A 17,149-nucleotide genomic window follows, 5' to 3' on the forward strand; every position below is an offset into this window, starting at 1 on the left:
AAGTCTGATGAAGAGTGGAATATCGTGGAAAGAGTATATAGTAAATTGACGAAAACTTACTAGCATTATCTCTTGTTCAGATTTCTATGTTCCTTCACCTTCGGAGCTAAGATGCTCCTTTCCTCTAGGTATAGGGACACCTCTCATGAGGGTTTTATGACCTGCTTTAGAGGCAGGTCAGAAAGTTCCTCCAGCACATGCTGTTGCTCTAATTCCTTCTGCTTAAAATATTCAATACGTGAAGGTGCCATACTTTGGGGTAGCATGTTCTGAACTCCATCATTATGCATTGGTAGAATATGTTTCTGCCACAAGTCTTCCCTTAAACTGTTAAGACTCCTTGAGGGCAAGAACAAAGGATAACTCATATGTGTGTTCCCACACCTCAGTATACACGCTATATGTAAACTTTTACAAAATGTTTTAATTAATAAAATTAAGATGAAAGAAACCAAAGGGCATTTCATTTAACAGAATCCACCAGAGAAGAGGAAATACAAATTATGAAGATTTATAGGGAGTCTTTAACTTAGTTGCTTGTCTTTAAAAAGAATAATATTGTATAATCATACCCACCTCTAATGTGAATCTCATCCTCAAATGACCAAAAAGTATCTAATGCTAATACTTGCTCTTAGGAACTATACACTAAGAAAATGGTGTTAAAAGAGGGAACATAACAAATATCCCTGGAAACATTTTTAAAGATATTATCAAATGACTCCTAATATTCCCCAAAAGATTCCTCAAAGCTGCCTAAATCTCACAGAAGCACTTTCAAATGTCAAGACTTATATTTTTCTTATTTGCTGCAGTTAAAATAAGGCAAGTAAATAAAGCTGAGAATTTTATTCAGGATATTTTTATATCCTGATTATAACAGTTAGATTATATCTGACTAAATTTTATGTAACTAGTTCCAGGATATCAAATTCAATTGACTTATGCTTTCATTCAAAATCTATTCATTGAGTACTTAGTACCTTTTCAGGCATTTTGCTAACTGCTAGGGATACACTAACAAACAGATTTAATAAAACTGCATGAATTTTACATTAAAAGTAGGGTACTTTGTCTATTTAAAGGAATTCCTTATCAAATCCACCAAAATGTAAGACTTCCAAAGTCAGCTCATATTCAGCCCTTGATCTTCCAGAGGTGACCTGGAGATAAAATCTCTGAGTTCATTGATTTTATTACTTTTATAGAATTTCTATAAATTCTGTAAATAAATAATAAAATAATAATATTCAGTAATAAAAACTGAAATTTTGCTGATTTCTTGTTTAAGACATTAACACTTCAAGAACCATTTCATTTATTCCCCCCCCCCCACCTTAAACAGCTCAATGTTTGAAAATCTTTCCCTATCTTAGGCCTTTTCTAAATACCTACATTACATAATTAGCATTATAATGGACTAGATGCTGTTTATAGTGCTAAATTCTTAAAACCCACTAAAAGGCATATATGATTTTTTTAATTTCCTAAAAAAAACTTAATGTATTATTTTCTATGCATATGTCCCTATTTTTCCTTTTCTTCTATGACTAACTAGTATTGCCTTCAAAACCGGAAACATCTTAGTTGAAGCAAATCACCTTGACATAAAATTTAATATAGGCAAATCTCCAATAAGCTGATGAAGTGCCTAAATCAAAGGAGATTACATTCAACTCCTAAGAACCAGCACCCTTTAAACAAAGTCAGACTCAAACAATGTTTTATTTTTTCCTCCATGACCCTTTAAACAAAGTCAGACTTTTAAACAATGTTTTCTTTTTCCCTCTGAGAGGCTTTTTTAATAAGTTATATTATATTTTTCATATAATTTTACTATGCTGTCGCATTTTGACCCATTCATTATCCCATTACCTTCCATTCCTTTCAGATTTTTGCTCGTTTACCTGCCCTCAATTCAATAGGCTAGAAAAGGCCCTAAGTATGATTCAAGTTCTAGACTGCAGTATTGCCCAACAGAACTTTGTCTGATAATGGAAATGTTCTACGTCTGCACTGTCCAAAAGGTAGCCACTAGCTACATGCAGCTATAAAACACTTGAAATGTACAACTGATGAAATGAATTTTCAATTTTCCATTTTAACTCTTAATCTGAATAGCCATATGTGGCTGTTACTACCATATATGATAGAATAATCAGCAATGACCAATACATATCAGAATGGGTTCCTAAACAATAAGGTCAAGCCATCCTCCTTTGGAAAGGTTATCAGACTGGTGGTAGGTATGAGATATGCCTCAGCACTAAATGAACTACACCAAAATATGCAGTGAGATTTTTCAAGCAGGATAGAGGTACAGGAGCTAGATGCTAGTATCTAATTCAGGAAGCCTTGGATAATAAGGTGGATTTTCATATACATTTTCTATGCTAATCCATATATCAAGCCTACAAGACGCAAGAGGTATCATCTATTATATAAAAGTGATCTCTTTTTAAAAACTGAGAAACTGGCTTAAAGGGATTATGTTATTTGCCTAATGTCACATAGTTAATAAATAAACTAGGACTCAAATACACATCTGTACAAATTCAGTGCTTCTTCCACCATACTATACTGTCTCTCAAGTTTAATACACAACCCATCAAAACGCTATGCCCAGAAAATAAAAAGTGCTAGTGGTCACATTTCAAATCACTAAGAGACAGATAGCTAGATGACAGATTCAAGGTTAGATAGAGAGGTTCTAAAAAACTGGTCAACTATTTCAGCAGAAAATCCTTTCCTTCCTCACATACTATCTCTCCCAAATTCCACATTATTAAAAAAAATCAAAGTAGAACACAAAACCATAAAGAATTAAGAAAAATATATAAGTGAACATTTATCTGACTCTCAGAATAAAGAAGGAATTTCTAAGCCTCAAATCAGAGGAAAAAAAATATGAGAAACAGGAACGTGCAGTCAGACACTTTATGCTCACATTTGCAACAAAGACTAGTGAAAACTTCATCAGGGATCAGAATTGGGACTGCAGACCACTTGCAAAAAGCATTAGGTTAGACTACATAAAAATTCAAACTATAAAAGATAAATGAAAAGCTATAAAAATGTATATAACAGATAAGATTTTAATCTTAAATATAAGGAATATTTATAAATCATATTTAAAAAATCGAACACTATGATGGAAAAACATGCAGAGTTCATTAAGTTAGCAATTTACAAAAAGAATACTAGCTGCCAAAAAGGGGTAAAGAGGAACTATTCAACCTCACTAGTAATATAAGAAACCCAAGTTAAATCTGAGATGTTTAACTGATCAAATTGTCAAAGATTTCTTGGTTTGTTTTCATGATAACCAGTGATGGCTAAAGAACAGGGGAAAAGGCTACTCAGGCTTGTGGGAATATAAACTGTAAAACCTGGAGGGTGTCACACATTTTAACACAAGAATCCCAGTTTTAAATTTTTATCCTGAGAAATATGTTTATCAAAGAATTTATAGTGGAAGGGGAAGGAGAGGGAAAGGGGGAAGGGGAGGAGGAAGGGAATGTTCACTTTTAAATCTAGTTATGTATTTGTTATACTATTTTAATTTCTCAAAATAAAAAATTTAAGTCATTACATACAGAATGATCCCAATTGTGTGTGTGTATGCACATGTATGTGTATACATGTGTTTATGATTGGAAGCAATTATCATTGGGTCATGGGATTAAGATGCCATTTTCTTCTTTGCTTTTTGGTGACTGTCACAAATTGTATGCAATGCATTGCATGTTCATATTCAGAAAGAAATTACTCAAAATAATCTACTTTTATAAGTAATTTTTCAAAGTACTCATAAAACAATTTCAAAGCCAACAAGTATTCAAGGTTACTGTTAAAAAGTATCATTCACTAGGGAAGCAAAGATGATCAAAGATGTCATACCACTTTTATTCTAAAATATGACACCTTTTCCCTTTCTTAATGTTTTCAATTCAACTAACTTGAGTAGCTGCACATACATATATATAAACAATGCACGTACACGTATATAAGTAGTACTATGTATATATTACATATACACAAAAAATGAAAAAGAGATTGAGTGAAAAAAAATAAGTATAAATGGAAGTTCTGCTGTTTTCTTCATATGGTACAATAAATAAGTTTTATCAAACTCAGGTAATAAGGCCTAATCTGCCGTTTAGTTATCTCTTCCAAACACTAGAGTATTAATGATTTTAAAATACTTTCAGTATTACAGTTTTATAACTTCACTAGTCTCTAATAACTAAATATTCTCTCTTTGAAAAGAGAAACTCAGGCAATTTGGAATATTCAACAAGAAGAAAATAATAGTGCCCCACAGTTACCCATCTTACAGGAACTTGTCTAGGAAAATTCTAAATTAACAAATTAGGAGCCAAAAGGACAGAGCAGACTGCATCGCTTGCTCTCAAGATGTGAGAAAAATAAGATTCAATCCTGCATTGTATAAAGCAAACTGCCCTGAATGAAATAATTACCTTTAAAATAATTCAGCACTATTTGCATGACCATCTAAGAATGAGAAAAGTATAAAAACATTTTGTTGCACAATTATGCCCCTGAGATACTTCCTCAGGTATCTGAGCTTTTAAATTTACTTTTAATGTAGTCCACAAACAGAAAACTCAAGATAATTTTCTATTCATCTGCTACCAGCAATGATAGTCAAAGATCTTAAAGAAAAATAATCCAAATTAATAAAAATAAAAATTTTTTTAGAGATGATAACAGTATCCCAATAGATGATTTTTAAAATGTCATGCCATTTCTCTCTACAATATATTCTCTTTTCGCTTTTCTCTGCTGTCCCACCTGGCATTCAAATTACAGAGAAGAGAGGAGATGGCCACGATGGTATAGTAGGAAGACCCTGAACTCATCTCCATCCAAGGACACACCAAAATTACAACTACTTACAGAGCAACTATCTATAAGAACAACCTGAAGATTAGCAGAAAAGATTTTCCAAAACTAAAGACATAAAGGAACCACATGAGAGGGGTAAGAGGGGCAGAGACACGATATTGTCAGGACCCACATCACTCAGTCAGCAACCCACAAATGGGAGGAATATCACAACTGGTCCTCCCCAAGGAGCAATGGGTCCAAGCCCCACAGCAGGTTCCCCAGTCCAAGGGGTTGTGCACCAGGAAACAAGCCCCCAGAACGTCTAGCTTTGAAAACAGGAGAGCTTATGTTTGGGAGCGTGGGAGGTGGGGAAGGGGTGTTAGGAAACTGAGACTCTGCTCTTAAAGGGAGCACACATAATCTCAACATGCTCCAAGTCCCAGACCAGAGGCAACAGTTTGAAAGGAGCTTGGGCGAGACCCACTTGCTGATCTTGGAGAGCCTCCCAGAGAGGCAGGAGGCAAATGGGACACCCCTTGGGGGAGGAAATGATGGCAAGAGCCATTTTGGGGAGCTTGTTCTACCATAACACCAGTACAGACAAGCTCCATTTTGGAATCCTCCCTCTAGCCGATTAGTGCCAGGGACCCAACACAACCCTCCAGTGAGCCAGCACCAGCCCTGTGCCCACCAGGCCCTGTAGAGAGCCACACAAGAAGCCTACCCTGCCCTCCAGGAGGCTTGCAGCCACCACATAAGGCACAGCTAACTGGACAGGGGACAGCCCTGCCTACCAGCACACTCACAGTACTCAGCCCCAGCACAACATAAAGGTTCATGCAGCCTACATAAGAGGCACCTCTAGAGCATACAGCTCTGGTGACCAGAGTGGAGTGTGCTGCTGGGCCCCATAGGACATCTCCTACATGAGGCCACTTCAAGATCAGGAAACATAAGCAACCTACCTAATACATTGAAAGAAATACAGAGATTTGGCCAAATGAGGAGATAGAGGAATATATTCCAAATGAATGAACAAGACGTAGCCTCAGAAAAAGAACTAAATGAAGTGAAGATAAACAATCTACCTGATAAAGAGTTCAAGGTAGGTAGTGATCATAAAGATACTCAACAAACTCAGGAGAAGAATGAATGAACATGGTGAGAAGTTTCACAAATAGCTAGAAAATACAAAGAAGAACCAAACAGATACAATAAAGTGAAATAAAAAATACACTACAAGAAATCAACAGTACATTAGATCATACAGCAGAACAGATCAGCAATCTGGAAGACAGAGTACTGGAAATCACCCATGCTGAAGAGAAAAAAAACAAAAGAGAATTTTTAAAAATAAGGATAGTTTAAGAGACCTCTGGAATGACATACAGCGTACTAACATTATAGGGGTCCCAGAAGGAGAAGAGGGAGAGAAAGGGGGCAGAGAACTTACTTGAAGACATAATAGCTGAAAATTTCCCTAACCTAGGAAAGGAAAAGACATTCAGGTTCAGGAAGCACAGAAAGTCCCAAACAAGATGAACCCAAAGATGTCCACACCAAAACAAATTATAATTAAAATGGCAAAAGTTAAAGATAGAGAATCTTAAAAGCAGTGAAAGAAAAGCCAACTAGTTACATACAAGGAACTCCCAAAAGACTATCAGCTTTTCAGAAGAAGCTGCAGGCCAGAAGGGAGTGGCCTGATATATTCAAAGTGATGAAAGAAAAAAACCTAGAACCAAGAATACTCTATCCAGCAAGGTTATCATTCAGATTTGAAGCAGAAACAGACTTTTACAGACCAGCAAAACCTAAATGAGGTCAGCATCACTAAACCAGCTTTACAAGAAATGTTGAAAGAACTTCTCTAAACAGAAAAGGCCACCACTAGAAATATGAAAATTATGAGAGGAAAAGTATCACTTGTAGAGGCAAACATACAGTAAAGGTAAGAGATCAACCATTATAAAGCTAGTAAGAAGGCTAAAGACAAAAGTAATAATATATATCCATAATAAGACACAATAACAAAAAGATTTGAAATATGATGCGAAAAATATTAAATGTGCAGGGGGTAAAAATTTAGGGTGTTTAGAATCTGTTCAAAATTAAGAGATCTATCAACTTAAAACAATCACATACGTGTGTGTGTGTGTGTGCGCGCGCACAAGTGCATATGGCTATTTGTTAACCTCATGGTAACCACAAACCAAACACCTATAATAGATACATACACAAAAAAGAGAATAAAATTCAAACGTAACACTAAAGACAGTCATCAAATCACAAGGGAAGAAAGCAAAAGAAGAGAAGAACTACAAAGAATTTCAAAAGCAACCAGCAAAGAATTAAAATGGAAAAAGTATATACCTATCAGTAATTAATGTAAATGGACTAAATGCTCCAATCAAAAGACAGTGGCTGAACAGATTCAAAAAAGAAAAAACCATATATATGCTTCCTACAAGAGACTCACTTCAGATTTAAAGTTATATACAGACTGATATTGAGGGGATGGAAAAAGGTATTCCATGCAAGTGGCAAGAAAAGAAAGCTGGAGTATCAATACTTGTATCAGACAAAATAGACTTTAAAACAAAGACTGTAACAAGAGTAAAAGAAGGACATTATATAATGATAAAGAGATCAAGCCAACAAGAGGATATAACAATTGTAAATATATATGCACCCAACATAGGAGCACCTAAATACATAAAAGAAATATTAACAAACATAAACGGAGAAACTGACACTAATACAATAACAGTAGCAAACTTTAATTAACACCTCACTTACATCAATGGACAGATCATCCAGACAGAAAATCAATAAGGAAACAGTGGCCTTAAATAACACATTAGACCAGATGGATTTAATAGATATGTATAGAACATTTCATCCAAAACCAGCAGAATACACATTCTTTTTAGTGCAAATGGACAGATCAGAAGCTAGGCCACAGAACAAGCCTCAATAAATTTAAGAATACTGAAATTATATTAAGTATCTTTTCTGGAAACAGTATGAGACTAGAAACAAACTACAAGAAAAAGACTACAAAAGACACGAACATGTGGAGGCTAAAAAAACATGCTACTAAACAACCAATGGTTTACTGAGGAAATCAGAGAGGAAATCAAAAAATACCTGGAAACAAATGAAAATGTAAATACAACAATCCACATCTCTGGGACACATCGAAAGTAGTTCTACGAAAGAAGTTTGTAGTGATACAAGCCTACCTCGGGAAACAAGAAAACTCTCAAATAAACAACCTAACCTTACACCTAAAGGAACTAGAAAAAGCAGAACAAACAAACCCAAAATTAGTAGAAGGAAAGAAATCATAAATATCAGAGCAGAAGTAAATGAAATAGAGACTAAAAAATTAAAAATTTTAAAAAAGTAAACACCAATGAAATTATGAGTTCTTTGAAAAGATAAACAAAACTGATCAACTTTTAACCAGACTCATCAAGAAAGAGAGGGCCCAAATAAATAAAATCAGAAATGAAAGAAATAAAATCAGAAACGACACCACAGGAACACAAAGGATCATAAGAGATTACTAAGAACAAATATATGCCAATAAAATGGACACTCTAGAAGAAATGGATAAATTCCTAGAAACATAAAAATCTCCCAAAAATGAATCAGGAAGAAATAAAAAAATATGAACAGACCAATTACCAGTAATGAAATTGAATCAATTAAAAAAAAACTCCCAACAAACAAAAGTCCAGGACCAGACAGCTTTACAGGTGGATTCTACAAAACATTTAAAGAAGAGTTAACACTCATCCTTCCTAAACTATTACAAAAAAATTGAAGAGGGAGGAATGCTTCTTAACTCATTGTACAAGGCCAGTATCACCCTGATACCAAAACCATGCAAAGATACCACAAAGAAAGTAAATTACATGCCAGTATCTCTGATGAACACAGATGCAAAAATCCTCAACAAAACATGAGCAAACTGAATTCAGCAATACATAAAAGGGATCATATACCATGATCAAGTGGGATTTATCCCAGGGATGCAAGGATTTTTCAATAAACGCAAATCAAAGTGATATACCACATTAACAAGCTGAAGAATAAAAATCATATTATCATCTCAATAGATGCAGAAATAGCCTGTGACAAATTTCAAATCCATTTATGATAACAACTCTCAACAAAGTGGGTATAGAGGGAACATACCGCAACATATTAAAGGCCATATATTACAAAACCACAGCCAACACCATATTCAACAGTGAAAAGCTGAAAGCACTTCGTCTAAAATCAGGAACAAGACAAGGATGCCCACTCTCGCACTTTTATTCAACATAGTGTTGGCAATCCTAGCCATAGCAACCAGACAAGAAAAATAATTAAAAGGAATCCAAATTAGAAAGGAAGAAATAAAACTGTCCCAGTTTACAGGTGACATGTTACTAAGTATAGAAAATCCTAAATACACTACTAAAAACCACTAAACTAATAAATTCAGTAAAGTTGCAAGATACAAAATCAGTATACAGAAATCTGGTGCATTTCTATACACTAACAATAAACTATCAGAAAAAGATATTAAGAAAACAATCTCATTAACAACTGCATCAAACAGAATAAAATAACTAAGAATACATCTAAGGAGGTAAGAGACCTGGACCCAGAAAACTATAAGACATCGATGAAGAAAACTGAAGACAATGCAAACAAACGGAAAGATTTACCATGCTCATAGAAGAATTAATATTGTTAAAATGACCAATTACCCAAGGCAGTCTAAATCAAAATACCAATGGCATTTTTCACAGAACTACAACTAATAATTCTAAAATTTGCATGGAAACAAAAGATCCCAAATAGCCAACAATCTTGAGAAAGAAGAACAAAGCTGGAATATCATGCACCCTGATTTCAAACTACACTACAAATCAAAACAGACACACAGATCAATAAACAGAATACAGAACCCAGAAATGGACTCACACTTATATGGTCAATTAATCTACAACACAGGAGACAGGAATATACAATGAGTAAAAGACAGCCTCTTCAATAAATGGTGTTGGGAGAACTGGACAGCTACATACAGACAATCAAAGTGTACTAATTTCTCATAGCATATACAAAAACAAACTCAAAATGGAATAAAGACTTAAATGTAAGACCTGAAACTATAAAACTCCTAGAAGAAAACATAGGCAGTAAGCTCTCTGACATAAGTCTTAGCAATATTTTCTTGGATCTGTCTCCTCAGGCAAGAGAAACTAAAGAAAAATAAACAAATACGACTACATCAAACTAAAAAGTTTTTGTACAGCAAAGGAAACTATCAACAAACTGAAAAGGCTGCCTACTGAATGGGAGAAGATATTTGCAAATAACATATCCAACAATGGGTTAATATTCAAAATATACAAAGAATTCATACAACTCAACATCAAAAAAACAAACCACCCAATTAAAAAACAGGCAGAGGAAAAAAAAAAAAAAAAACAGGCAGAGGACCTAGACATCTTCCCAAAGAAGACATACAGCTGGCCAACAGACACATGAAAAGATCACTAATCATATTAAAACCACAATGAGATACCACCTCACACTTGTCAGAATGGCTATCATCAACAAAACAATAAATAACAAGTATTGGCAAGGATGGAGAAAAGGGAACCCTTGTGCATTGTTGGTGGAAATGTAAACTGGTACAGCCACAAGGGAAAACAGTACAGAGGTTTCTCAAAAAATTAAAAATAGAACTGCCATATGATCCAGCAATTTAACTTCTGGGTATTTACCTGAAGAAGATAAAAACACCAATTTGAAAAAATATGTGCACCCTATGTTCACTGAAGCATTATTTACAATAGCCAAGGTATGGAAGCAACCTAAGTGCCCATGAATAGACGAATGGATAACGAAGATGTGGTACATAAATACAGCGGAATATTTTTCAGCCATTAAAAAAAAAAAAAAGAAACCTCACCATTTGCAACAACATGGATGGATCTAGAGGGTATTATACTAAATGAAATAAGTCAAAGACAAATACCATACGATCTCACTTATATGTGGAATCTAAAAAACAAAGAAAACAAAACAAAATGAAAACAGACTCACAGATACAGAGAACAAACAGGTGGTATCCAGAGGGGAGACAGGTGGGGGGTTGAAATATGTGAAGGGGATTAAGAGGTACAATCCTCCAGTTATGAAACAAGCCACAGGGACGTAATATACAGCATAAGGATATGGTCAGTACTATTATACAGTAAGTTTTATTGGGACAGATAGTTAATGGACTTATCACTGTCATTTCACAATGTATGCAAATGTCAAATCACTATGTAGTACACCTGAAATTAACATAATATTGTACCTCAACTATATTTCAATTTTTAAAAGATTACTTAGAATACCAGATATCAGTCAATGGATAGTCAATGCCAACATGAAAAGCAAGAAAGAGATTCCTACTGTTCATTGTGGACTAGAATAAAGAAAAAGAAAAAAACTTCTGTAATTTCCAGTGGAAGAGTCATATTGTCAAGGCCGTAAATAGCCATTTGAATTTGTTCCCTATAAATGAGACAGCTAGATGTAAATGTAAATTCCCCTGATGTGTCTTAAGATCACCAGACAGTATGCTATTTTCTGAGCATAAACACAGTACAAAGGGCTGACAAGTTATATTCACTTTACTATTTACATAGCACTTGTGTATATTTTATTTCATTTCATTCTTAAACTCCTGACAATTGTGTTCTATCTCCATTTTTCATGTGAGCCAACAACAGCTCAGAGTAGTTAAGTAACTTATGTCATAGAGCTAACAGTCGGCTTTAAACACAGATCTAAGTGATCCCAAATAAGGTATTCCAAGTAGAAAAGTATGATTACAATGTTAAATGACCTTAGAAAAGTGTTATTCATAGTTTCTAATCAAGTACTTCAATTAGTACTTCACTGTGACAGACTCTCACCCTCAACCAAATAACAAATGTTAATTTCAGTTCATGACCAAAAGTACTAACAGACCATTCATTTCAACTACAAAGATAAAAATAAGTACCATGTAATCAGATATCTTACATTTTTAAACAGAAAAATATAATTAAACTATTAATTAGGATTTAAAAAGATGCTTTTATTGGCATAGATACCTTTTAGCATCTTACAAATCTTCAGAAATCTTGTGACATAAGGTCACATATTCCACATAAAATCTTTCCTCTTTAATGTCAAGTTTCTACTATTTCAAGTATTTTAGCTCACTGTATTCTCATTGCCTACATCGAACATTTACCAACCTCTTAATCCTCTCCCAAAGAGCATCTCTTTGAATCCTGATTGCTTACCTTCCATCACTGAGCTCTAGATTGCTACCTGCTTAACAAGGCAGGTCTCAGTTTCAAGATGCCAAAGTAAACCAGAGCAAGCCATAGTAGGGAAATGCAACATTAGCTTAAACCCTAATAAACATTCTATCCAAGAGGAGACAAGATTTCAAAATAGTTCTTCTTCCATTAATGAGCATCTTTCTCCCTTACTGTGGGTTTATAACCAACAAAGAAACAAACAAACAAAGGAGTCAGACAAAGATAAAAATACAGCTGAAATCAGTGGCCAAAAAAGCTACTTATTAACTTCAATTGTAAACTAAACTTAAAACTGTTTATTTTTCATTTCCTTTTCCCTCATAGGGTCCAGCCTGCTCAGATAAATCCACCCTACAGGGGAGTAGAGAATGTTATGTCCTAAGAATTGAGAGCTCTAAAAACAGAACCAGAAGTCACTGAGCAAAAGCATACTCAATTCCTTCTCCAGTCCTCACCTAATCCTTCCTTGAGAGGGCATCTCACCCAAGGAGTTGAAAGAAGGGGGAAAGCTACTTCCAAGAGAACTTCCTTACTTTACAAGTCATGTAGAAACATGGGGAGAGGAAAATGATGGTTCTTCCTTCAACAAACAATCTCCAAAAATACATAACAGATTCTTCAGGATGTTTTTTAAACTCTCAAAGAGGAACACCTCACAGAATACACATCTTCTCCTGTTTCACTTCCCACACCAGAGAAAAGCAGGGATTGGATGAAGAGGTATTAGACTAACTTGACCTAAGAAGACTGGGCTAAAAGAGAGAAACAAGAAGACCATGCTAAAAGAAAGAAAACTAAGTCTGCAAACTCCCAAAGTAGTCCTGATTAAAACCCAATATTCTATTTCCGTTACTCTAGGAGGTGCATCGACAGATGAATGGATAAAGACGATGTGGCGCGTATATACAATGGAATATTACTCAGCCATAAAAAGGAACGAAATTGAGTTATTTGTAGTGAGGTGGATGGACCCAGAGTCTGCCATACAGAGTGAAGTCAGAAAGAGAAAAACAAATACCGTATGCTAACACATATATATGGAATCTAAAAAAAAAAGGTACTGATGAACCTAGTTGCAGGGCAGGAATAAAGAGGTAGACATAGAGGATCATAGAGGATGTACTTGAGGACATGGGGTGGGAGGGGGAAGTTGAGGCGAAGTGAGAGTAGCAACGACATATATACACTACCGAATGTAAAACAGTTGGCTGGTGGGAAGCAGCAGCATAGCATAGGGAGATCGGCTTGGTGCTTTGCCATGACCTAGAGGGGTGGGAAAGGGAGGAAGGGAGGAAGGCTCAAGAGGGAGGGGATATGGGGACATGTGTATGCATGTGGCTGATTCGCTCTGTTGTACAACAGAAACTAACACAGTACTGTGAAGCAATTATACTCCAATAAAGATCTATTTAAAAAACCCAATATTCTATGTAGTCTTTGCATAAGTTATGATAAATTTAGTTGTAAAAGGCAGAGCTCTTTGTAAAACTGCACGGTAGTCTAAGTGGTACTTGACCATTTCTATCTTCCTTTTTCAAACTCTCTCCCTCACCTAGCCTCCTTTCTCACCCTTACTCCCATCGAAGACCTTCACCTTGCCCTCTTATAAGCCTAAGATTCACTTCTTTCTTAGGACTGACCTCTAAACTCCCATTCCCCACAGCCCAACTAAGTATGAATCAGATTATGTGATTAAAGTACTTCTCACTAATGGGTAAATGTGGTTTAATCCACGGGGTTCAATTCCACAAATATCATTAAGCTCTCCTATGTATAAGGCACTGTGTTTAATCAATCAAAATACCTATTCTTCTTACAAGAAAAACTAGCTAACTCAAATCAATCTTGTAATGGATAATGTAAAAGAGAAGCACATGAGTGCTTGCTTCCCCTCACACTTTCCCCTTCCCATTTCTTCCCATCTCGATGCCCCTCCCCCCTACCCCATCTGCCACGGAATAAAATCCAAGGAATCAATATTGCTTCCAATAAAAGTCAATGAGTGGGAAGACAAAGTGGGATGGTACAGCAAACAATAAACATTCAAAAGCGTAGATGAATCAGTAGAGGGTCTCCTAGATTTATTTTACATATTAATCGCAAATACAATAAAGGGCTTCTCAATAAATCAATTCCCTTACAAGATACCTTTGCTTTGCTCAGAACCCTCAGTTATTAAACCATAAATACTGAGAGGTTTTTTCAGTTATTTCCACAGTTAAAATATTACTAAGTATCAGTTCAATCTGCCCTACCATATTTAAAGGCTATTAAACTTGGCTATTAAACTCACCTGTTTTCAATTAGAGTTGACATTTTCCCACAAGTACTCCTAGGTTTGAAATTCCAAACTAATTGGCATACTTACTTTAACTCTTTTTTTTTCCAGTTGTAAAATTTATTAATTCTTACTCATAACACAGGTCCAAACCTGGAGAGCAGGATACAACTACTGACAGGTTTGGGTTTGCTTGGGCCACATGAAGTTATTTTTAACTGTTTCAAGTAGTTGTCAATATTTTTAAAAGTCAGGAGAACTGCAAGCAAAAATTTAGATTTCCTGTGTTCTCTTGAGAAGGCTGAAGACTGGGCCCATATTCATTATGGCGCTGATCAGGTGAACGTGAGAACTGGATAACCCTCTTAGATGAGGCATAAACTCTTCAGTGTATTTCACTCATTTTTATTTTCATATGCCTAGTATCTGAAGGCATGTGAGTTTGCTATTCATAACCTATTCCTTGGAAAGGTGCATAATATTTTCCAGGTCACTTCAACACTTCGCTAAGTCACCTAATGTAAAAAGCCACAAAGCAGGACATATTGGTTTGTAACCTCATGGCTAATAATAAAAAATTTTCACAACGCTTAGAAGAAAGGTTGAGAAAGAAAAAAATTCAGACTGGTGGAAGGGTGACATACAGAATGTAAAAATCCCATCTGAAAGTTTTTTTGGGAGAAAAAAAAAGGTGAAATCTCAAAAACACTGTCAAGACACTGAAAGCTTTCCTGACTCCATGGTTCCTTGCCATACTCCATGCTTCAGAACCTCCCTTCCCACTTTGTCTTTATGTGTAAACAATACCAGTTAGGTCATAAACTCTGAGAAATGTTAGGAAATTTATGAAACACATTTACACCTTCAAAAATAATTCTCCTCACACACTTTTTTAACAGTCTTTATCCATATCCACCATCAAATCCTCTCCCAAGTATTTTCTACTGCTTTCCGCTTTGTATTCTAATGACAACTACAGTCCTCATTTTCAAGGCTTGGGCTTCAGCCCTGGACGGGCTCTCCAGTACACAAACTTTTTTGGCCGGTATAGCTGCACCCCTTATTATATCTCTTATACCAATTTCTACAATCTATTTCATTCAAAATTTATCTGTAACTCCCTCTCTAAAGTCTTGATCAAATTGTAGGGGGGGGTGGTGTACCCAGTTGTCCAAAGAAAATCAATATACTGTGATTTTTCTCTGATATTGTTAAATAAAAAGCATGAAGACTCTTAAAGATTAAAAAACATTTAAGTAAATTTTATATGCTAAGTGCATAAAGCGACAAGCGAGTGATGCTCTCTATCTTTAGCATGTCTGGACTAGTGACTTCTCATCATGAACTCAAAATACTGAGGAGAAAGATTAGTAGGAAATCTGTGAAGTCCAGTGATGGTCACATTGCGCCCACACTAACAAATTACTAAGTGATGTCTCACCTCCCTGCACCCCATTCCCGAGGATAAAGGGTGTGAGGAGACTTGAATCTGAAAAAGAAAAAAATAAGCAGCTTTTCTGTGCAAGTTTGGGGAAAACAAAGCGTTACCGCACGTGATACCGTTACAGCATAAAATCACTCAACGCCTTATTGGGGTCTCACTCCTCTTCACCCAAAGCGAGACTCGGGCCACCTTAGCCCCTATTGTGATGCACCCTCCTCAGGACCTCGCGGCGTTAACCCAGGATGACAGAAAAGGGGCGGCGCACACTGTTCCTCTGCCCTGGGAAGGAGGGTTAAGGGTATCGCCTTCATCTCTGGGGAAAGGCCTCAGTACTCTCAACCCAAAAACAGCACCCCCGAAACCCAACTCCCTTCCCTGCCTCTCCGAACTGGGTGCCAGCGGCCACAGCCCAGAACCTCACCCACGGTCCCCTAGCAGGGTCCGGGACGTCCAGACCACCACCAGAGCAGTCCAGCTCTCAAGCCCAAACTCGCCCTCCGCCCCCACCAAAGCCCAGCCTCCAGCGCCGCCCCCACCGAGTTCTCCAAACTGAGTCCAGTCACCCTCGAACCTGAGTCCCCCTTGAGTGTCCAGGCACAGGCCGGGGCCAGCGACACCTCCGCTTTCCCCCCAACTGGATCCCTCCGGAGGCGTCTGCGGCGGCGAGCGCTGCAGCAGCTGCGGCTACAAGAGCCGCCCCAGCAGGTTACAGGCCGGCTCCTGGGGTGCTTCTCGCGAGATCCCGCGGTTCGAAAAGGCGAGAGTAGCTGAGTTCTCGCGAGAATAGTGGCTCATCGCGCAGGAGTTGGGCGGGGCGCGGAGAGTGCGGGCGGTTGAGGGAGTGGCTGCCTGGGTTGGGCGTTGAGCCTGGGGGCAGGCGCCGCAGAGTGTAAAGCGCGGTTTCTCACAGACGTCAGCTCGGCATCAAACGCGAGCTTCGCACCTGAGTGGCTGCGAGCAGATTTATCCCCCAAATCTTTGAATCCCACGTTTTTCCTTGGTTTCCTGTCACCGTTAGAAAAAAGCGGACAGCGTCTCCAGCCCAGAGTTAGAGAATACCTCAAGGACGCTGAGTTTACTCAAGGAAAGCGTTTCCCTCAACTGAGCGAACTCCAAATTCGCCTTTGCCGGCTCAGCTGGCGGTTATTAACCCGCCTGGGTTCAGGAAAGGCGGTCCTCGTGAGGGCCACCTTCTATTTCCTA

At 37.0% G+C, this 17,149-nt stretch overlaps 1 protein-coding gene across 8 annotated transcripts in view; it reads right to left on the bottom strand.

Annotated features, from left to right (window-relative positions):
• The window catches only part of BTBD10 (BTB domain containing 10), a 78,704-nt gene extending 62,033 nt beyond the window's left edge, over positions 1–16,671 (bottom strand). For 7 of the 8 annotated variants that reach the window (XM_059929559.1, XM_059929556.1, XM_059929555.1 and 4 more), the window contains exon 1: positions 16,518–16,671. The gene's annotated coding sequence lies outside the window, so the exon portion shown is untranslated. Of the gene's footprint in view, positions 1–15,943; positions 15,992–16,517 lie in introns of all 8 variants that reach the window. The other variant, XM_059929558.1, reaches the window with a different exon arrangement.
• Between the last annotated feature and the right edge of the window lie 478 nt (positions 16,672–17,149).

Source organism: Balaenoptera ricei, chromosome 8, assembly GCF_028023285.1.
Source record: "Balaenoptera ricei isolate mBalRic1 chromosome 8, mBalRic1.hap2, whole genome shotgun sequence".
Taxonomy (NCBI): domain Eukaryota; kingdom Metazoa; phylum Chordata; class Mammalia; order Artiodactyla; family Balaenopteridae; genus Balaenoptera; species Balaenoptera ricei.